The sequence below is a fragment of the Piliocolobus tephrosceles genome, chromosome 1 (genome assembly GCF_002776525.5).
Source record: "Piliocolobus tephrosceles isolate RC106 chromosome 1, ASM277652v3, whole genome shotgun sequence".
Classification (NCBI taxonomy): Eukaryota; Metazoa; Chordata; class Mammalia; order Primates; family Cercopithecidae; genus Piliocolobus; species Piliocolobus tephrosceles.
In genome coordinates, this window is record NC_045434.1 from 57002109 (window position 1) to 57026506 (window position 24398).

The window sequence follows — 24398 nt, forward strand, 5'->3', positions numbered from 1 at the left end:
TTAGTACTGATATTCTTGCCAACAAATAGGGCCTAGTTTACAGGGAGGCATCGAATAATTACCCCTGTTATGACTGGAAGCAAGGTGGGGACAAAGTCTCATAGCAAACATGTCTCTTCTCAGGAAATCCCACTGTATGTCACTGTATGTTAAAACTTACAGTCTGGCCAGACGCCGTGGCTCACGCCTGTGATCCCAACACTTTGGGAGGCCGAGGCAGGTGAATCACCTGAGACCAGCCTGACCAACATGGAGAAACCCCGTCTCTACTAAAAATACAAAAAACTAGCCAGACATGGTGGCGCATGCCTGTAATCCCAGCTACTCGGGAGGCTGGTGTAGGAGAATCTCTTGAACCTGGGAGGCAGAGGTTGCAGTGAGCCAAGATTGCACCATTGCACTCCAGCCTGGGCAACAAGAGCAAAACTCCATCTAAAAAATAATAATAAACTTACAGTCAGCGTCTGGAACTTAAGAATCCTCCAGGGAATAGAGAAGGGAATGAAAAGAGAAAATTAGTAAGAGGGGCTGGAAAAAGGTTATACAGGAGACTTCCGGAAACAGCATCAGGGAAAGACTGAAAAAAAAGGAGAACCAACACCTATAATTAGAAATAATTTCACTGCGATATTTTCACCATATAGATTTCTTTTTGACATCCGGCAACCAAAAACATATTTTAGGCACACACCTGTAGTCCCAGTTACTCAGGAGGCTGAGGTGGGAGGATTGCTCGAGCCCAGGAGATCAAGGCTGCAGTGAGCCATGATTGTGCATGGCAATAAAATGAAATATTCTAAAACCGAGCTATTCTTAAAATTCAATGAAATCCTTGAAATTAATGTGCCCCCAATAGTTAATCATTTGGTTCTGAAAATCTTTTTTTTTTTTTTTTAAAGACACAGTCTTGCACTGTCGCCCAGGCTGGAGTGCAGTGGTGTGATCTTGGTTCACTGCAACCTCTGCCTCCCCTGCTCAAGCGATCCTCCCACCTTAGTCTCCTGAGTAGCCAGGATCACAGGCACATTCCACCACACCCAGCTAATTTTTTTAATTTTTTGTAGAAACGAGGTTTCATCATGTTGCCCAGGCTGGTTTTAAACTCCTGAGCTCAAGCAATCCACCCACCTTGCCTCCCAAAGTGCTGGGATCACAGGTGTGAGCCACTGCATCCTGCCTGGTTCTAAGATTCTTTAAAGGAATCTCAGGCACACATTTGCAGTGAGTTTTCCTTGTTTACGATGAAACTATTTTCAACTAAAAATGCAGTTGGACATGTTAGACTACATTGAACAATAATGTTGAGGAAATGTATTTCATTTCACCTTTCCTCTCCATAACACCATCCTATATTGTTGGGTATTGCTATAATAATTTTCTATAATTATTTAGTATTATTATGTATTAAATTACTGCTGGTTTATATTTAATGACACATTTAATTCACTGGGATATTCAAAAGTAAAGCAGGATGCTGGACAACGCTACATTGTATTGATCTGTCCCACAAAGGCCAAGATGTCTATCTTCCTCTGTCCCTGTCCACTAAATGTCAGCAGCTCCTCATCTCTGTGACAACCAAAAAATATGCCCACAAATTTCCAAAAAGCCCTTTTTTGGAACTCTCCCTTATCTAATTCATTCAAGCTTCCATAGGAGATAGTGAGCACCTGTGTTGGACCAGGAAAAAACTCTAGTTAGACTGTTACTAGACACGCTGCATGCCAAAATAAAGAGAAATGTTAAATGTAAAAATAAAAGTAAATTAAAAGTGAAACTAAAATTTTATTTTATATAGATATGTTTCTAATTTATTTATTTATTTATTTATTTGAGATCAAGACACTCTGTCGCCCATGTTGGAATGCAATGGTGTAATCTCGGCTCACTGCAACCTCCGCCTCCTGAGTTCAAATGATTCTCCTGTCTCAGCCTCCTGAGTAGCTTAGACTACAGGCACCCGCCACCACGACCGGCTAATTTTTGTATTTTTAGTAGAGACAGGGTCCCACCATGTTGGCCAGGCTGGTCTCGAACTCCTGACCTCACATGATCTGCCTGTCTCAGCCTCCCAAAATGCTGGGATAACAGACGTGAGCCACCGCACCCAGCCAAAAGTGAAACTAAAATTTTAGAAAAAAAGTGTATGAGAATATTTATCTAATGTCAGGTGGGGAATCCTTTTGAAACCCAAAACTCAGAAATCACACAGGAAATGAATTAACTACAACACAGGTTTTTAAAAGAAAAAAGAAAAATCAATAAAAAAAATTTGTTATAAATATTCTTAATGTGCCTCATATAGACAGGAATTTTGCAAATTGACTAAAAGGAAAAGAAGTACAATAATGTGACTGGGTGTGGTGGCTTATGCCTGTAATCCCAGCACTTAGGGAGGGTAAGGCGGGAGGATCGCTTGAGCTCAGGAGTTAGAGACCAGTCTGAGAGTTCAGGAGTTACAGACCAGTCTGGGCAACATAGCAAGACCTAGAGTAAGCCTGGGAGGTTAAGGCTGCAGTGAGCTGTGATTGCACCACTGCACTTCAGCCTGGGTGACAGAGTGAGACCCTGCCTAAAAAAAAAAAAAAAAAAACCAAAAAACCAGTAAGCACAGCAATGGGAATGTACCTAATGCCGTTAAATTCTATACTTGAAAAACATGGAAAATAAAACTAACACACTAGCAGAAAAAAAGGTCAGGGAGTAACAGCAGGCAACAGAAAATTCACAGGAGACAAATATTGTTCCATGAATACATGTCGCCTCATTAGTAACCTAAAGAATACAAAATTTAAAGTTTCAGTTTTAACTGATAAAATTAGCAAAAATAAATAATTTGAAATGATGATGCCCAAGTCATCACTTGGGTTTGAGAAGACAGAAATTCTCAACGTTGGTTTAAGAGAGTAACTTGGTACAATCTTTCTGCCACACAATCTGGTAACGCAGTGTATCACGAGCCTTCAGATGCTCTTCGACCCGTTGATCCAGTGATGAGCTCAGTTCTGGGAATCTCTATCAGTCAGACCTGCTTCCACCACAAGGGACAAAACCTCATTTCACACTGGCGTTGGCATAAAGGAGAGTTTACCGGCTCACACAACAGGTCCCGCTAGGTCCAGGGGTGCAAATAGTGTCAGTGGGACTGTACCTCTGTCTCCCTGTTGCTCAGTTCTGCATGCTTCTGCTTGGATTCATTTACATCAGTTCTCTCCACAGGCAGAAAGATGGCACCCACAGCCCCAGGGGATGCCATCCTCACAACTCTCACAGAGAAAAAGCATAGCTCTTTCACCCCCATAGCAATCCCGTCAAAAGGCCTCTGGGTGGCCCGACTCTAGTCACCTTCTGTGAACAGGAGAATGAAGTCGCTCTGAGTAGCCAGCCCGAGTGGCGTGAAGTCTGGAATATGTGCCATGATTACTAGAATCATGGGGTAGGGAGGAGGGTAGAAGAACAAAGAAAGATGCAGGACAAATACATAAGCAACTCTTGTATAGAATACCTCCAAGGGAAATCACTGGAGTCAGGATGGTAACCTCCAGTTTGTCCTGGTTTCAGAATAAGAGCCAATCAAAAATCACCTTACAGATTCTTACTAAATAGTCATACATACGTCTCAAAATGTTTCCAAATTTCAAAAAGCCCAAAATGATTATTTCTGAGTGGTGACATTATGGATGGTTTTGATTTTCGCCTTCGTATTTTTCATATTGTCTTCAAAAAGCATTTATCTTTTTAAAAATCAAAGATAATATATCTTCTAAAATGAGAACTGAAAACTATGTCTATGATATGTATAATCCTGAAAGGGAACTATTTTTAATAAAATGCACCTCTTTATTCCTTTTCTGTGTTTTCTACAATGTACACATAGCATTGAAATAATGTGGGGGGAAAACACAACAAAATAAAATTCTTTTAAAGATCCATTCCTGACTCCAGGGACTTTATTCTGCCCCTGTGGCTTCTGGTTGGAGGATCCTTATTGTCCAGGATCCAGGGAATCACTTTCACATCTTCTTTTATAATTGCAACTTTTACCACCAAAACACATTCCTGGACTGTGTTTTACTGGTTCAAATTTGTGAAGTACACAATGAGTGATGAGCCAAAAATTATTTATAGAGGCAAACAATAAATAGTTTCCCTATTTGCTAAGGAAAGGAGAATAATTCAGATCATTTTTGGATTAAGCAGAAGTGTTACAATTTCCTGATGAAACAGGAGAAGAGGGATGCTTTAAACGTTTCATTAGGAGCCCAAGAGGTGCAAATGATAGCAGGATGCAGAAAGCCCTCAGCTCAAGAACTGGCACAGGCTTCTCAGTATCTTGAGTTTCCCTCCTGTCCCTTTCAAATCCAAAATAGGCAGGCCACGACTTCAGGTGGCACAGATGCAAATTCTTGAATACTTCTAATTCAGAAGTCACTGAAAAAGCAGGGAATTTTGGAACTGGATTCCGACATTCAGAACTCGATGAGTCCAGAAAATGTTTCCCTCAAGGGGCTCTTCTCTTTGCCTGGAATGCCCCAAGACCCTAGGTTTCTTCTAAGCAGGTAAACTCCTATTTATCTTTCAGTCCTGATAGTTTTTCAGATAGAAAGCCCACACATCAGACAGTTTTCACTAGGTGATGTTGCAGTAACAACAGTAACAAAAAACCCAATCCAATGACTTACAACCACAAAGATTTCTTTATCATGTTATAGTAGTTCCCCCTTATCTGCAGTTTTGCTTTCCACAGTTTCACCTACCTGCAGTCACCCGCAGTCCAAAAATATTAAAAGAAAAATCCAAAATATAATGTGTAAGTTTTTAATTTTGTGCCCTTCTGAGTGGCATGATGAAATCTCTTAGTAGCCATCTGGGTTATCAGATCAACTGTCATGGTATCGCCATGCTTGTGTGTATAGCACGTATTTTTAAAAATATAAATAGAAATATCAAAGTAAAGATAAATGTGCATATTTTAATGTAATTAAGAACACTGGAATCATACTATTTTACTAAGAGAAAACTCAATATGTTCCAAATGTAATTCCTAAATAAATCAATCAAAGAATTCATTCATTCATACAGCATATTCTTACCACTGAATTTAAGCCCTTACAGAAATAAATAACTTTTTAAAAAACACAGCATACATTGTTCCCCTCCCCTAATTAAGAAACACAGTGCTGTAGAAAACAGAAAGACAAATAAAGAATCATTATTATCCTCAATGAGCATTAAAAAAAGAAATAACATAAGTAACTTTAAGACAGTAAACTAAACACACCATAACAATTAAAACCCTATCCAGATTCAGAAGACAGAAATCACACCAGGTGGAAAGCATCAGATGCTTTGTAAAGAAAGTAATCAATACTCCAGCTGAGCCATTTAGAATGGAAGAGACTTCAACAGATGGATACAGAGTAGATGCACTTTGCACTATTTAAACATAAAGTTTAGGGTTTAGAGAACCTCGAATGGTGCATTTTGATGAGACTGTGGCATACATCCTATGATGGAGCAGCAGAGAAAAAGTCTGGGAAGGTAAATTGAGACCAAAGCACAAAGGGACTTGAATGTCAGTTTAAGAAATTTGGGTTTAATTCTGATGGCAAAGCACATGTATTAAACCTTCCTAGATGTTTGCTTTAACAATGTTACATGTCACTACTGTCAAGAATGTGATTGCAAGCATTGAGCAGACATTTAGAAATCATAATCCTGGATTACTACTCAATTGCCTAGAAAAGCATGTCAATTGTTCTGGGCTTTCTCTTCCTCATGTATTAAGTCCTGTTATAGCAGCCTCAGTAGAGTCCTCATCACGTGTGTGTTTGTCAGGAAAAATGAGAAACTTGCACGCCCGTCTACATTCTCTGTCTAACTCTCACTGTGAACAGTAAGACATAACTGGAAAAAAATTCATCAACTTGAAACTACCTGTAGGTAAAGCCACAAAGTACAGGGCGGGCAGAAGGAAAAAGGGGGCTGAAATGCAGCTCAAGTTCTATGCAACCCGTTGTGTGACCTGATGCGAGCTTAGTCAGTGCAAAGTGCTCATATTCCTAATTAGCACAGTATAAGCCTGTCCATCAAACCCAAGCCTGAAAGGCTATAGTTACCCAGAGGGGGCAGTACCTTTTTCAGCATCACCCAAAGATACCATATTTGTAGCAGAGGCCTTTTTGCCCCTTTTTAAATAGGGACCATAGTCCTACTTGCATGATTTCCTTATGCCTGCCTTTCTGCACTAGAAAAGGCTTTATTTATCCACCAAAGGGGCTCAGCAACTGTTTTTGGATTGATGGAACTAGAGGCTAGAACAGTGTTAATGAGAGGATCATTTTGAAAAGAGTTACCTAAAAACCTTCAACAGAAATAGAATGGAACTCCTGGCAGCCTAATTTCATTTGTCCTGGGACTCTGTTTCCTCACCAGTATAACACACCAAGCCATAGTTCTTTGCATAGTGAAAATATCAATGTCTTTTATATATTCATTTAAAGTAATTTATTCATTATTATAAAATGCTTTTTTATTGCTTAGTTAATAATAAACATGAATCACCAACAATGAGATAAGTATTCTCAAGAAACAGCCAAGATACAGACTTGGTATTCAAGTATTTACACATTTTTTAATCACCCAATAAAAATGTAAGGTGTTTATTATTATTATTAATGTTCACAATCAGAAAGCTTGATAATGTCCTGTAGGCCTATCGCTCTTATTCTTCTAGATCCTAAAAGCAGGTGTCAGAGCAGAACTCACAGGAGGGGCCTTGTCCCCTTGGCATTCTGCATATCTCAGCATAGGAAAATTGCTAGTGCAGTAATATTCTGCTTTAAAGCTATAGATAAAAAGAGTGACATACAGTGCCGTGCTGTAATCCTCTCCAGGGCATCTAGGAACTGATCGACCTTCATTTTGTTTCATGAGGTCCACATTACTATCTGACTCATAAAATGACTTCTCACATTCTAAATAAATTTATCTTGCTTGTTCCCCTCAATAACGTATGCTGGTGCGGGCATAAACAGAGACAAGATTTGCTAAATTATTATTAATGCCTGTGGGCAAAAGAGTCATATCAGAAGCAGGCACATCCCAAACTTTTACCACGATCAGGAGCTCATGCTGTTTTAGCTGTCAATGTATCTGGTTTCTGTACTCTGGTTGCCAGAGAGCTCCAACTGTAGACCTGGATGAGTTGTCAGGCACCACTTTCTGTACTTCCAGCCAAAGGAGACAAATGAATCCTCTTCATCCTATGCAGTTGAAGTGCAGGAAGTTGAACCGTTTCTTCCAAGCTTAGCTCCCTTTGCTCTATTCTATTCCATGGACTCCTTCACCTCCTGAACAAGACAAGACCAGGAAATGTGCAACAGCAATTCCAAAGTTCCAATTCCCAAAAGTAAGTGGCTGTGTAAGGGCATCCTCTAACGATCCCCCAAAATAAAAGTCACAGATCTTAAGACTCTGCTTTCAAGGATGCCCATAGTAGTTATCAGTTTACACCCCGGCTCTGTCGTAAGACCAATTCCACAGCAAAGGAAAGCACTTAGAAACTGTTTCAAATGCTTAGTTCAGCCATTCTGCAGTTTGGAGATTTCTCGAAGAACTTAAAATACCGCTACCATTAAACCCAGCAATCACATTTCTGGGTATATACCCAAAGGAAAATAAATCATTCTGCCAAAAAGACACATGTACTTGCATGCTCATCACAGCAGTATCCACAACAGCAAAGACCTAGATGTCCATCCATGGTGAATTGGATAAAGAAAACATACATATACACCTTGAAATACTACGCAGCCATAAAAAAACAAAATCATGTGCTTTGCAGCAACATGGATGCAGCTGGAGGCCATTATCCTAAGGGAATTAATGTGGGAACAAAAAATCAAATACCATGTGTTCTCACGTCTAAGTGGGAGCTGAACATTGAGTACACATGGACATAAAGATGGGAACAATAGACACTGCAGACTACTAGAGGTGGGAGGGGCGGAAGGGTATGGGTTGAAAAGCCACCTATGGGGCCCTATGCTCACTACCTGGGTGAGAGGATCCATACTTCAAACCTCAGCATCACACAATATACCCACGGAACAAGCCTGCACGTGTACCCCCTGAATCTAATATAAAAGTTGAAATTATATAAATAAGTAAATAAAATCACCTTTAAAATAACAATATTAGAAATATAATAATTTGACCACTAAATTAAAATTATTTGGTCGGAGGTACAGTATAAGGCATCTAAAGCACTGGCTGTTTCTTGAGAATACTTATCCCATTGCTGGTGATTCATATTTATTACTAACTAATCAATAAAAAAATTACAAGCTTTTTTTTTTTTTCTTGAGATGGAGTTTCACTCTGTCGCCCAGGCTGGAGTGCAGTGGCCCAATCTCGGCTCACTGCAACCTCCACCTCCCAGATTCAAGCAATTCTCCTGCCTCAGCCTCCCAAGTACCTGGGACTACAGGGGCATGCCACCATGCCCAGCTAATTTTTGTATTTTTAGCAGAGACCAGGTTTCATCATGTTGGCCAGGCTGGCCTTGAACTTCTGACCTCAGGTGATCCCCCCGCCTCGGCCTCTCAAAGTCCTGGAATTGCAGGCATGAGCCACCGTGCCCAGCCTAAAAGCATTTTATAATAATCTTTGTATTTGCAAGCTGAAGAGAATACGTTAGATGGTGTCTTTAGTTTAGGCTGTGATAACAAATACCACAGACTGAGTGGTTTAAACAAAAATGTATTTATCCTAGTTCTGGAGGCTGGAATTTTAAGATCAGAATGGCAGCACGGTTGAGTTCTTGATGAAAGCCCTCTTCCTGGTTTATAGACAGCTTCTTCCTGCATCCTCACAAGGAGGAAAGAGAAATCATCTCTCTCTGTCTCTTCTCATATGAACACTAATCCCATCCATGAGGCTTCCCTCCCTTATGACCTAATTGTCTCCCAAAGGCCTGACCTCAAATACTACCACACGGGGAATTAAGGCTTCCACCTATGCATTTTGAGAGGACACAAACATTCAGTCCATAGCAGACAGTAATGCTTTAAATTTTGCCATAAGCAAGTTCAGGACAGAACCTTTGGAATTTCTAACCTCCCTACTCCGGTTACTAATAATCATTCCCTATAGGCCTTGAGCTAAAAATATCCTCCACATTGGGTAAGCTGGAAGAAAAATAAATATTTACCCACCATGAATGACTTCCTTTGCCTTATAAATACTGTGTGGAACTTGGTTGCTTTGTCAAGAGGCAGTAAAAAATAGGACGCCAGGTGAGGCGGCTCATACCTGTAAACTCAGCTACTCAAGAGGCTGAGGCAGGAGGATGCTTTGAACCCAGAAGTTCAGAGACCAGCTGGACAACATAGTGAGACCCAGTATCTTTAAAACAAAAGAAAAAAAAAGAACATTCCAGAACATTTGAGCCATGAAGACACCAGCATAACAAATATTTAGTATCATCATGAGGTCAGTCATTTACAAAGTAAAGCTATTGTGTCCTCAAGAGACAGGAAAACTGAGGCTAAAGGGATGCTAAAAGATGGCAGGGAATGTAAATATGCCACCTTAAAAGGGTGAGCTCTGCCGACCAAGGACCAAGAGATCAAACTGGGAGGTGGTTCATCTGTCCCTAAAGCCAGTTTAATTTCAGCAATTAACAAAACAGTATTTCATAAAACGAACACAACAGTTTAGTATCAACAGTTGGTATCAACAATTAAAACCCAGATATCCTATTTCACAACCTTTAAAATTGGCAACTCAAGCTGAAAGCAGAGGCATGAGCCTGTAGCCCCAGTTGAGGTGAGAGCGTTGCTTGAGCCCAGGAGTTCAAGACCAGCCTGGGGAGTATCGTGAGACCCCATCTCTTAAAAAAAAATGGTAACTCAACTTCTGACACGTATTAACTAATAACTTTTCTAGTTTGAACTTTGCCATGGTATTTTGCTTTGTTTTTGTTTTTTGAGACAGAGTCTCGCTCTGTTGCCCAGGCTGGAGTGCAGTGGCGCGATCTCGGTTTACTGCAAACTCCACCTCCTGGGTTCAAACGATTCTCCTGCCTCAGCCTCCCAAGTAACTGGGACTATAGATGCATGCCACCACACCCGGCTAATTTTTTGTATTTTTAGTAGAGACGGGGTTTCACCATGTTAGCCAGGATGGTCTCAATCTCCAGACCTCATGATCCGCCTGCCTTGGCCTCTCAAGTGTTGGGACTACAGGCGTGAGCCACTGAGCCCGCCCTGCCATGTTTTTTTTTAAAGCTAAAGACTATAAGTGTTCCACAATGCCTTTTCTCTGTCAGAACCTGCAGTTCTACCATTCATTCAGTTGCTCAAGCCCCTAACCCACTGAGCTCCATGACAACGGCAAGTCCTGCAGCTTTTCTCTCCCAAACACCAAATTTCGTCTAACAACAGGCCATGGATTGTTAGATGCACCATTGTCACTCGTATCTCTAAGAAAGAATCAGTATCACCAAATCTAAGCCTTATCCCAATTTTAGAGACAAAAACATGAAACATACTTACATTTCAGGATCAAGGTAATATGGTATATCTTGACTCTTAAGTCTTTCTCATCCAATGTCACCACCCTGGTCCAGGCCCCCTTCTTATCTCACCTGGACCTCAGTAACCACGGACTGCTAACTAGTCTCCTTTACTCATGACCCCTCCAACCCATTCTCCATTCCACTGCCAAAATCACAATTTTTATAACACAAATCTTATCATACAATAGGAATCTGGTCATTGTTGGCTTCAAAGTCTTCAGTGGCTTCCAATTGCTCTTGGCATGAAGATCTAACTCCTCAAGAGAGCCTGTAAGACCATGAATGATCTGACTTCTGTCATCTCATCTCTCAGCAGCTTCTCAGTCAATATCTCACCTCCAACCATTTCGACCCCCTCCTGAGTTCTTCATACATCTCAAAGGCCATACACTCGACTTCCTCTGCTAACTCATCCTCTCTCTTCACCTGGCTAACTCCTACCTGTCCACCTTGTCCATCTTGCCTGTCAAAGCTGGCCCTGGCCACTCTCTCCTAAGAACAGGTGTGGTCCCTACTACTTGCTCCCATCGCACTCTGTACTTTGCCTGCACAGCACTTGGCACACCTGGAATGATTTGCTTAATTATTTACTTAATTGTGTGTCTTTCCAACTTGAAGTTCTATGACACTGGGATTGATTTTAATCAGAACAGATTTACTTGTGTCTAGCACAGTATCTGGTACATATACATGTAGGGTGCTCCATAGTGGGTGAATGTGTGTGTGTGTGTGTGTGTGTGTGTGTGTGTGTGTTTGTGTGTGTTTTGTTTTTGGGTTTTGTGGGGTTTGGGTTTTATTTATTTATTTTGAAATGAGGCCTTGCTCTGTCGCCCAGGCTGCAGTTCAATAACATGATCAGGGCTCACTGCAGTCTCAAACTCCTGGGCTCATACATTCCTCCCACTTCAGCCTCCAGGGTAGCTAGGACTACAGGTTCATGCCATCATGCCCAGCTAATTATTCTGATACCAATTTTAACAGGTATCAGAATAATTTCTCCTTTAACAGGATTAACTTTTAAATATACCCCACAATTGAGCTCTATATAGTTTTTATCCACACAAGTGTCTAAGAGTGATCTCTCATAATCATACTAACCATTAGGATTCTAAAATCCCAGGACAGGAAAACAGTACTAGAGTCCGTTTAAAAGGCTAATGATTAAGAATTGACAATGAGGTGGATGGGCACGGAAGCTCACAACTGTAATCCTACACTTTGGGAGGCTGAGGCAGGTGGATCACCAGAGGTCAGGAGTTCAAGACCAGCCTGGGCAACATGGCAAAACCCCACCTCTACTAAAAATACAAAACATTAGCCAGGCGTGGTGGCACACACCTGTAATTCCAACTACTGAGGAGGCTGAGGCAGAAGAATCACTTAAACCTGGGAGGCGGAAGTTGCAGTGAGCCAAGATGGCACCACTGCACTCCAGCCTGGGTGACAGAGTGAGACTCTATCTCCAGAAAAAAAAAAAAAAAAAAAGAATTGACAATGACAACAAATGCTATTGACTAAGTGTGTTTTCTCCTTAAGTATAGGATAAAAATGTATTACCTGAAAATGCAATAGAAGAACCATATTTGATGTGTCTTTTAAAATCTAAACCATAAAAAAATACATAAACTAGCCACAAGAAGTGGTACACACCTGTAGTCCCAGCTACTCGGGAGGCTGAGGTAACACGATCACTTCAGCCCAGGATTTCGAGGCTAGCCTGGTCAACATATCGAGACCCCATCTCTAAAAAAAATTACCAGTTCAAATTTTATCAGGCCGTTCATGATAGAATAGGTGCTCTCCAGGCCAGGTATATAGTGGAATCATTTCATGTAAAAGAATCCCAGCTGACCATCATGTTCCTAGCAGATTACATATTTGGAATTTGCAGTGAATTACTCACAGACATCCTATCCCACGACATAGTCTTAGCAGTTCATACCAATTGTACTGTGGTATGCTATATTATGTGGTATGCTGTGGATTAATGGGCTTATGAGTTCACTTTAGAACCTGGGGCCATTTTCCAACATGGTTTTTGTGAGAAAATCAGTGCCAGGGCACAGGAAGCCCTGAAGCAATGAAAACCCAAGTCTCTATCCACTATCTCCCCTTCTCCACCCCTTCACCTTCAGCCAAGCCTGCCCCAGCAGCAGCCCAGCACGAGAAATGAAGCCCAAGGCACTGTGGAGATACTTCATTCCCCGTCTCCCCATCCCCCTCAGTGCCATTTGCAACTGTGTCTCCCATCCCAGAGCCCAGGCAGCTAGAAATTCCTTTCACCTTTCACCCTTTACCAAAAACACACATGAAACTGCTCCTCACCCTCCTCAGACCCTGGGAAACCTCACCTCTCCTTGGTCTCCCATCCTCAGGCTCCCGTCGGACTTCACTTGGCCGCATCCGTCACTGCTCCCTTTCCTTATGCTTTATTTAACACATTTCCACAAGACATGCATTCCCATGCCCTTCCTTCATGCCCATCTCCATAGTTTCGCTCAGGTTCTCATTCCCTCTCCCAGGCCTCTCTCCACTCTATACTTTCAGGAATTCTACCATGCAAAGCCCATCTCAGCTTCCACCTCGCTCCTGACCTGACACCTCCTCGTGAAGCTTGCCTGCCTGGTGCCTTGTCCAGATGCTGTCGCCTCGTTCTGCCTTGGATTACTAAAACTTACTTCCTGTCTTGCTTTCTTTCCTTCTGGAGTTCTTGAGGGAGAGTGCAGCTTCTTTACAATGTCCATCCAGGCACATGCACAGACACACTACAGAGCGCCCAGCTCACAGCAGACACTAAATGGTGAGAGAATGCAAGAGGGTCCTGTGTCTCCCTAAGTCCAAAAGGAGACATAAGAATATTACAGGACAATATTTGTAACCCATTAAGAAAAAAGGTGGCTGGCCGCGGTGGCTCACGCTTGTAATCCCAGCACTTTGGGAGGCCAAGGTAGGCGCATCACGAGGTCAGGAGATCAAGACCATCCTGGCTAACATGGTTAAACTCCATCTCTACTAAAAATACAAAAAATTAGCCGGGTGTGATGGCGGGCGCCTGTAGTCTCAGCTACTCAGGAGGCTGAGGCAGGAGAATGGCGTGAACCCAGGAGGTGGAGCGTGCAGTGAGCCGAGATAGCGCCACTGCACTCCAGCCTGGGCGACAGAGCAAGACACCATCGCAAAGTACCATGAGAATATAAATAAAAGTGCGAACAGGAGAATATTAAGATGAGAAGACAATGGTTGTCTTCTGGAACCGTTAGCATTTAAATACAGAAAAGAAAATGCACCATTTTTACACCTGCAGAAGATAATAACAGACACAATTATTTTTCCCCAGCTAGGTTCCATGCCCCATGTACAGTACTTCCTAATCATCCCCTCATCCTAGTCTCATAACAACCTGATTATTGTTTCTATGTTACATAGGAGGAAACTGAGGTACCGAGCAGTTAATTAACCTGCTCCATCGTGCAACCAGCAGGGCAGAGCTAGGATTTGTATCCTAGAGCACCTTTTTCAGATTCAAGCTCAACTCCTAAATTCTCCTGCCTCTTCATTGTATTGTTTTTACAACATATTTGCAGGTTGTGGGCATAAGTCACGAGCTACTTAGAGATAAAGAAGTAACACTGCTATGAGTTGTACATTTCTGGCTGGCCACCACGGCTCACACCTGTAATCGCAGCACTTTAGGAAGCTGAGGCAGGAGAATTGTGTGAGCCCAGATTTTTGAGACCAGCCTGGGCAATATAGCCAGACCCCATCTCAAAAAAAAATTGTGCATTTCTAATACTTACTGAGCCCCTACTATATGGCCTGGCTCTGTGTGTGCTGCTCTATATCTCCTAGCAAACCCAAGAGCTATGTCCGAACTGAAACCCTGGTTAAACAGCTTGGTCAAAGTCACACAGCTCAGGTGGAGTGGGGGGCGGCTGGTTTTAAAGGCAGGCTGCTGATGCTTATCTATGATCCATACTTCAGGCTACTGCTGGCCACAGGCTCCATCTGAGGCCCTGTAGCGCGTGAGAGGAGAAGTCCGGCCACAGAGACAGGGTCTGAATCCTCTGCTGCCAGCCAGCAGAGAAAACAGTCCCTCACCTACAACGTGGGGATAACACCACCTATCACACCAGGCAGTGGAAAGAATTACTTTAAATAAAGAAGACAGTGCAGAGTACCTGACGGGCAGTAAGCACTCAGTGAGAGCTCTGATTAGAGGTAACTCTCCCCGCTTTCAGTCTAATGCCATGTTTCTGATCACTTACGGTGATCACCTTGTTCCTCTTTAAAATATTATATATGGTTTTCTCCAAGATACATGTAAGTGTAAAATGCAGAAGAAAAGCATGCGGGAGCAGGGGGAGGTGGGGCAGAAATTCCCTTTTCTTTATTGATCAGCCTTCCCCCCCCAACTCTTTCTCAAGAAATTATTAAATACTCAATATGGCGCTGCACTACGTTATTTTAATTAAAAAAAAAAAAAAAAAAAAAAAAAAAGCACCGAGTACCAAACAACGAAGTTCCTGCCCTCGGGAGTTTATACCCAGGCTATGTTAATATTTGCAAAGGGCCCTGAGTGTCTAAGCGGCCAATGAACGTCTTGGGTCGGCTTCCTCAAAATCCGTCCCATTGTTTCCCCTGTGAGCACGATCCGAAGCCTTATCCCATAACGCGCTCTAGCCCGAATCTTTCTGCCAACAACCGCTGAAACCACCAGAGGTTAAAGCAATTAACAGGGGGTGCAACCTCACCGCAGCGCAGCTCCGCGCGTTCCCGGCTGCCGCGACCCGGGAGTAAGGAGCCCCGGAGCGGCTGCGCCCGGCCCCGCACGCCCGGCAGAGCGGGTTAGCTCCCCATGCGGGGAAAGCCTTTGCAAAAGAAAACCGAAAATGAGCATTCGCTCTCCTGACAGTCTTACCTAAAAGAACCTCGTCCATACTGCAAAATCCCATTAGGCACACACTCCGGTCGGCATTGTTACTTTTAGTACCACTTCAGTTTACACATTCAAAGAACACCTGTCCCAAGCATGGGACCTGATAGAAAGGTTACGCTCTCTCGGAAGGAAGTTCAGCTCAGAATTTTGCTCCCCCGGTGCTGCACACACCATCAACGGCAAATCCTCCCCTCCCAGTTTCAGGTCTAGGCTTGCTGAGAAAGGTGCTGGAGATGTTTCCAAGGTCATCCCCAGCACCGCGAGTCCAGCCTTCTGCACCACGGAGATTTTTAACAGGAGATGCCTATCGCCCGTGGGGAGTCAAAATTAGAACCTCAGTTTCCTTTGTGCTGTCACCCCTACTGGTAAGAATTCTTACACTGTAGATGCACTGGGTGCTCAGAATTTTATCGATGATCTTATTATGGAGGTCTATTAATAAGCTCCAAATCAGAGACCTGCTCTGGAACCACGGAGCAGGGAGCAAGGGAGAAATTGCTATCTTTTCTTCAAACGCTGGGACCTAGCACAAGTACAGAACGTAGTGGCTGCAGGCTCAGCCTTGCTCCTAACAGCGCTGACAGCTGGTTCAGCGGACGCACTCCAGCATCACTGTCAGGAATTAACACGTTCCCAATTTTCACTGCACCCTTCCACTCTTGTGTGAAATGGAGAGGAATGTTCTTTTCAGCATTCTTCTCTAAAGGGAGAAGAACTATTTCTCACTACGTGAATACCTCACGGGGGATTCCCATTAAATAAAACGGCTTGATGATGACCTAATTTGTTCATTCAAGAGAATAAACTCTTCCTATCCATATATTATTGTCGTTATGGTTTCCGTTGTTAAATTATACAGAAAAGGCCTAAGCTGTACCAAGCCTATTTTTAGAAACAAAAATGTTCTTGAGACATGAATCTTAATGAGATCCTTATTTTAAATTGTGCCTGAAAATATGCATTGTTTTCAATGCTTCCTTATATTTTCACCAATTTGTTGTCCTAAATGCATTTAAAAAAAAAAAAAAAAAGTCGTAAAATGCATTTTCTTATAATGTGTTCTAGGTCTGTCTGTTGCCTTTTTGGTCTTAGGTTACTTTTTGGTGACCAGAAAATAAAACATGTAATTAAAAGAGGTTTTCCAGGCTGGTTGCAGTGATTCATGCCAGTAATTCCAGCACTTTGAAAGGTCAAGGAGGGCAGATTGCCTGAGCCCAAGAGTTCTTTACAATGTAGCTTCTTTACAATGTCTAGATCCCTGTCCCATCCATGCACATATGCACAGACACACTACAGAGTGCCCAGCTCACAGCAGACACTAAATGGTGAGAGAATGCAAGAGGGGGTCAGTGGTCCTGTGTCTCCCTAAGTCCTGGGCAACCTGGCGAACACCTGTCTCTATAAAAAATTCAAAAAAACAGTTAGCCAGGCATGGTGGTGTGCTTGTCTGCAGTCCCAGCTACTGGGGTTGGGGGAAGGGAATTGGGAGTGCTGAGGAGGTTGGCAGGTTGAGATGGGAGGGTGGCTTCAGCCTAGGAGGTTGAGGCTGCAATGAGCCACTGCACTCCAGCCTGGGCAACAGATTGAGATCCTGTCTCAAAAAAAAAAAAAAAAAAAAAGTTTTCCAAATGATATGCCAATTCATGCCATTCACCCTTCAAAATAAACCCCTTTACAGTCTTTTGCCTTCCCTATGTTCACTTTTCCTCTGTACTAAATCTTTTCAGACATAAATGAATCTATAAACAAGTGTTTTCCCAAGATGTGGTTCTTAGAACACCAGTTCTGCAAGTTCCTCCCTGGGAAAGAAGCTGGCCAGTGTATTTGGGAAACGCTGCCCGTTCTCTCTCTAAGGGTTACATCTCACATTAAGGCTCTCAGTCAAGAAACTTGCTGAACTTGGCTCAGCCCAGCATTTTCCAAATTTATTTGGATGTGGAACCCTTTTCCAAGCAAGATTTATTAATACACTGTGGCATTCGTATTTCCAGGATTACATTTTAGGAATTGGTGATTTAAAGCATCTAATATACGGAATCATGATACGTCAAATAAAACTGAGATGTCAAGATCAAGCATAAGAATTTTTTTAAGAGAAATAAGGAGAAGTTGGCTCTAATTGTTATTTGTGAATTTTATAAAGCCATTGTGCTAAAATAAAAGTAAAAATGCTTTAAATAACTGGAAGACTAGACATCGTGTCAGAATTCTGAAACTATACTGAATAAGAAGGTTCCAGAAATATCCCTTTTTCTCTCATGGGAGCTATAACCCAAAGTGTGGTACAGTTTATCTTGGTTGAGTCAGCCTCCCCATTAGCCCCAACACACCTGGAGTATTTAAAAGTAGTCCCCTAGGTATAGATTCCTGCAGTGTTGGAAGTGGACTCAAGGCTCAGGAGAAAGGGCCACCCAGTCCGAACCTATTCTGTTATTACTTGAGCCCCACTCTTGCCCCCCCAAAACAACCATGCACCCCAGTAGGCTCTAAGCTGCCAGAAGACCTGCATGTTTGACAAGCCTTATTATGTGCTTTCTTTCCCTTGAGGCAGAGCTACGAAGAAAAAGTACAAACATCACCCTTGAGAACAAGACGGTCAAGCTAGCAGTCTAAGGGCTGTTCAAACTATGACCCATCTGGACTAATTTTTATTTAATGAAAACATTTTATAAAAAGAACTCCAGGTGTGTCAGGCACCTGGACTAATAGGAAGAGGGGAGTAGGCAAATGAAAAGGGTTGCATTTAGTCTTTCTCAATCGGAGAGGTTCCTCAGAAAGTGAGACAGAGTGTTTATGGTTTTTTTGTTTGTTTGTTTGTTTTGAGATAGAGTCTCACTCTGTCACCAAGGCTGGAGTGCAGTGGTGCAATCTCGGCTCACTGCAGCCTCCACCTCCCGGGTTCCAGTGATTCTCCTGCCTTAGCCTCCCAACTAGCTGGGATTACAGGCATGTGCCACCATGCCAGGCTAATCTGTGTATTTTTACTAGAGATGGGGTTTCACTATGTTGGCCAGGCTGGTCTCGAACTCCTGACCTTAAGAGATCTGCCCACCTCAGTCTCCCAAAGTGCTGTGGTTACAGGCATGAGTCACCGCACCTGGCAGAAGTGTTTATGTTAAAACACCTTAAAAAATTGCCCTTTGACATCCCTGCCTATCCATGGCTCCCTATAGCACACTTCCTTCTCCCTACCCCACACATGAAGGCACAGAAGGTAACATGGATGCAAGTATGGGATTATGCATTAAATTTCCCTCATATTCCTCACAACACTTAACAGATGACCAGGTAATAAATAGATGTCCAAATAAGTAATAATTGATTGATTAATTAATTGATCAACTGATGGCCCTTCAAAAGTTACTAATTATCTGAGAGAAGCTGGACTCATAATGCAAACACTTTGTTCCTATTTCACCCCAGGAGATTATCTTACATTTCAAGGGAACCTCACAGTTTGAACTGGACTGTGAAAAATGAACCAAAACAAGCTGGCGAAGAGTTCTCAAATTCTATTCCACCCACAAAATTGGCATTGCTTCTATTTGTCAAATGCCACCAGGCCCTTCATATCTATCATCTTCTCCCACACAGAGTAGCTTGAAACTGTGAAGCTATGTGTGCATTCATGCTTTCTGTTACTTAATAATTATGAATTTTATGGAAACTTTCTCAAGGAATCGAAATAATAGGCAAAATCTGTCTCATCTAAGCCCATCGAGTGATTGTTTTGTTTTGTTTTCGAGACAGAGTCTCGCTCTGTCACCCAGGCTAAAGTGCAGTGGCATGATCTCAACTCTTTGCAACCTCTGGCTCCTGGGTTCAAGCGATTCTCTTGCCTCAGCATACCAAGTAGCTAGGACTACGGGTGCATGCCACCACACCCTGCTAATTTTTTGTATTTTCAGTAGAGACATGGTTTCACCATGTTAGCCAGGATGGTCTCGATCCCCTGACCTTGTGATCCACCTGCCTTGGCCTCCCAAAGTGCTGGGATACAGCCATGATGCCCAGCTGTGATTGTTTATTTTAAAGTTGGATGTTTGACTTCTTTAAGATTTAAACACAGGCTTAATTTCATCACTAAGAATTAGTAGTATCACATCATATACCCCTTTAAACAAATGAGTCTATCCTGAGACATTTATAATCATAAATCATATTAAGACCTAGAGTCTGCTACTGAAAATTCTTTTTTTTTTTTTTTTTTTTTTTTTTTTGAGACAGAGTCTCGCTCTGTCGCCCAGGTTGGAGTGCAGTGGTACGATCTTGGCTCACTACAACCTCCGCCTCCCGGGTTCAAGCAATTCTCCTGCCTCAGCCTCCCAAGTAGCTAAGACTACAGGCACACACCACCATGCCTGGCTAATTTTTGTAATTTTGTTGGCCAGGCTGGTCTCCAACTCCTGACCTCAAGTGATCTGCCCACCTCAGTCCCCCAAAGTGCTGGGATTACAGGTGTGAGCCATCGTGCCTGGCCAGCTACATAAAATTCTTATATTTGAACTGGCTAGATGTGTTTAAAGAAGAAAAAAAGTATCCCGTATGCATAAAAATTATAGCATGCCTCTGCATCCATGCTTCTCATACTTTCACAGAAAATGAAAGTGATACTTAATTATCAAAATAAAAATCCACAGAATCTACACGTGCAAAACAACTTCCTCTTTCTGTTATTCTCAGTCACCTAAGGAGTGCAAGAACTGAAAGAGATCTTTTGGCTGTTAGTTCCAAGAAACGAAAGTATTTTCCTGTTCAGAATAAGTAAGTTCTTAGGGTAACTTATGTAGTATTTAAACAATGATATTACGTAGTAAAATAAAATACTAATCGCCACTCAGGAAATTATATTTGATTTTATATGCCTCTGAGTGAACCAATAATCTTGCTCTGTGCTTTTCTCTCCATGGCGCTCAACTCCTAACAAAACATTGTCTTTCAATTTTTGTGACCTTAAAGTCCAGGATTGCTCATTCAATCTCACGCTCGAATATTTTAGGGCAGTTTGATGGGACATTATGTCCACAATCTATCCAAGCCAAATCAAGGTTATTGATAGGATCTCACATACATAAATTTTACCTTTAAAAGTTTTCCACCGTCAGGAAAATGGGGCTGCTACAGGCTGGTGTTTATGCTGCCACCTCTTGGCCTTATAAGGAAATACATCTCAGGGAGAGGAAAGGGGAACTCTTGTTGCAAATTGTATTCCTATAGTATTTATATTAGGACCATGAAAGCTTCTTAAATGGGGAAAGAGGAGCTCACAGTCTGGAGAATATTATGAGAGCTCTGAATCCTCTCTCCAGAAAAAAAAAAAAAAAAAAAAACATATACACAATAGTTTTTTGTAGATAAATTTGGACGTCTTGAAGCCCATCCATGTACCCCTTTCTAGACTACAAATTCAGCAGAGCAACCTCATTTTTCGTGTCGTGACAAAAATTCTGTAAAATGGAAGAAACTGGATATTCTGGGAGGATGATTAGAATATAAGATACCAATAGTATCTTATTCAGAAGAAAAATTTTGACATCAAATGATTTTTAGTTCAAAATTGGTAGTGTGTCGGGGGAAAAAAAACCCATAAACTTTTTCCTGCAGCCAAGAATGTTTGGATTTTGTTTCAAAGTTAATCAACGGGAAAGGCTCTCTGGGAATTCTGGGTGGTATTTCCAACAGAAACATTATGCTTTTGACACCTCTATTGTTGATATCTTAAATCCTCTGGCAGTTGGGTTTTGGATCAAGTAACTCGGTGGGTCTGTGTATTTGTTTAGCTTATAGAAATGTCTTCTGTGTTTCTATGAATATTTTTGCAGCACAGGTTACTCAGAGCCATCAGCTGCCTCCAAGTGTTTTAAGGACTGATGCTTGACTTGTTCAAGATTTAAACACAGGCTTAATTTCATCACTAAGAATTACTAATGGCACATAATATATACCATTAAACAAACAAGTCTATCTTGAGACATTTTATTGCCATCAGCCATATTAAGACCCGGAATCTTTTTGTTTTTGTTTTTGTTTTCGTTTTCTGAGACAGAGTCTCACTCTATAGCCCAGGCTGGAGGGCAGTGGCGTGATCTCGGCTCACTGCCACCTCTGCCTCTGTGGTCCCGGTTCAAGCAATTCTCCTGCCTCAGCCTCTTGACTAGCTGTGATTACAAGATGTACCATCATGCCCAGCTAATTTTTGTATTTGCAGTAGAGATGGGGTTTCACCATGTTGGCCAGGCTGGTCTTGAACTCCTGACCTTTTGAGCTGCCCACTTCAGCCTCCCAAAGTGCTAGGATTACAGGCATGAGCCACCACCCCTGGCCAAAACCCAGAATCTTAATATCTCTACTTAAAATGCTTATATTTGAACTAGCTAGGTTTTTTAAAAGGTATCAATGGGAGAGCATATCCCAGTGTTCTCCAGTTCTGGAGTCCTCCTCATCCTCCCCAAAATGAAGTCATTCTTCCCATTTCCTACCTAGGGAAAAGTGTCTGGCTGAGTCGTTGGAGCATCTGAGAAACTGCTTGAACTAATCCACGCAGTCTTCCAGTCTAATGGCATGATTGGCAGATACCTAAAGAGATATCGATTGGTCCAGTTCATCCAACACACTGTTCCTTTTGCCTGTCAGTGTGACCAAGGTATTAACCCAGTAACACTTGAAACCCTTTACACTTCCCCTTCATAAAATTAGCACTCTCTTTACAAGTTCTCCCGAATATCTGCTGCATGTTAACGGAATAAACCATTTTTAACATGTACAGTGACAGAACCTGGTCACTTGGTCTACCTAGAGGAACAAGCAGTTCTCCCATCTTCCTTTTTGTCCTCGTTAAGTTTCATTTCTATCTTTGCTGCTACTGTCATAACTCTTATATTGTATTATTCCATCAACATGCAATATTTTATCCTGGAAAATAGATCATTATTTTATGGGAGAAAAAAGGTTTCCCAATGCCCTGTGAGTGTTACTACCAGCTAAGAACAATTGAACAGATTCTTAACTGATGAAGCAGCGAGCCGTAATAGTGTTGCTGCTGCCCAGTCTGGGTTGCTTCAGGAGTTTTTACGTTTTATTAGCGTAATAAAATGTAGCTTCTACAGTTATCTACAGTATGTAATTACAAATGCATATTATTCATATTATCCGCATGATGCCTGAGTTTACTTTTCCATTAATAGAAACTGCATTTTATGCATTAATCATACAAAGAATTAATGATGGCTTACTCAAGTCTATCTATAAATTGGTATTTTAGAAGCAATTATACTCACAGTAGAGGAGTTGTTTCTTTAGTGACAGGTTTTGTTCCAAAAGATGATTTTAAGTGCATTTGTTCATAAACATAAAGTGGTACTATACAAGTAATAAAATGGGCTGGTGGCTCACACCTGTGATCCCAGCACTTTGGGAGGCCGAGGCAGTAGGATCACTTGAAGCCAGCCTGGGCAACATGGCGAGACCCTGGTTTCTACAAAAATTCACCAGGCATGGTAACACACACCTATAGTCCTGGTTACTTAAGAGACTGAGATGGGGCCAGGCTTGGTGTCTCACGCCTGTAATCCCAGCACTTTGGGAGGCCAAGGCGGGCAGATCACCTGAGGTCCGGAGTTTGAGACTTGCCTGGTCAATATGACAAAACCCTGTCTCTACTAAAAATACAAAAATTGCCAGGCATGGTGGCTCACACCTGTAATCCCAGCATTTTGGGAGGCCAAGGCAGACGGATCACCTGAGTCAGGAGTTTGAGACCAGCCTGACCCACATGGAGAAACCCTGTCTCTACTAAAAATACGAAAAAATTAGCCAGGGGTGGTGTCGGGCACCTGTAATCCCAGCTACTCAGGAGCATGAGGAAGGAGAATGGCTTGAACCCGGGAGGTGGAGGTTGCAACAAGCCAAGATCGCACCACTGCACTCCAGCCTAGATGACAGAGCAAGATTCCATCAAAAAAAAAAAAGCCTCCAAACCCTACTTGTCCAGAACCAGAACAAAAACCACCAAGGTCTTTTGCCAGTGTCCCCATCACAGGGGATGGCCCCACCATCACCCAGCCTCAGAAACCCATCCAGAGGTTATCTGCATCTCCCCACATCTAACCCAACAATGAGCTTTGTGGATTTTGCCTGCCGCATATCCCTTGGATCTGTCTACTTCTCCCCACCTCCACCGTCACCCTCTGGTTTGAACTCCATCATATCTCACTGGAATTCATGCAGATGGCCTATAGCCTAATTCTCTGCATCCACCTCAGGTCTATCTCAAATCCATTTTCCATGTTGCAGCAAGAGGAGTGATGTGAAACCCACACCATGGCACCCTCCCCACATTGAAAATATTTCAATTGCTTTCTGTTGATCTTAAGACAAACAATAAATTCCTTTCCATAGCCCACAAACTCTTCCTACGTGGTTTGACTTCATGTAGGATTCATCTCTTCCTAGTATCAAAATGACCTTCTTTCAGTTCCTCAGCCTCTTGTCACAGGGGCTTGAAGCACAAATTCTGTTCTCATTTAGTTGGTTAACTCTTACTCATCTTTCAGATTCCAGCTTCAGGTACTATTTTCTCAAGGAAGTTTTCCCTTACTAGGTTCAGTTTCCCTATTGTGAGTTTTCTTAGCACCTTGCACCTCTTGCTTATATTGAAATTTTATGGTTACTGATGTTATTATTTGAATAATATCTATCTCTCTGATTTATCTATAAATTTCATGAAGGTAGCATCTGCTTTTGGCCCCCAGTCTAGCTCTGATGTCTTGCTGAGTAACTGGCATGTAGTACATACTCAATAAATGTGTTGGTTGGTTAGTTGATTGGTTGGTTGGTTGGTTGAGTGAATGAATAAATGAGTAAATTACAAAACAATGCTTC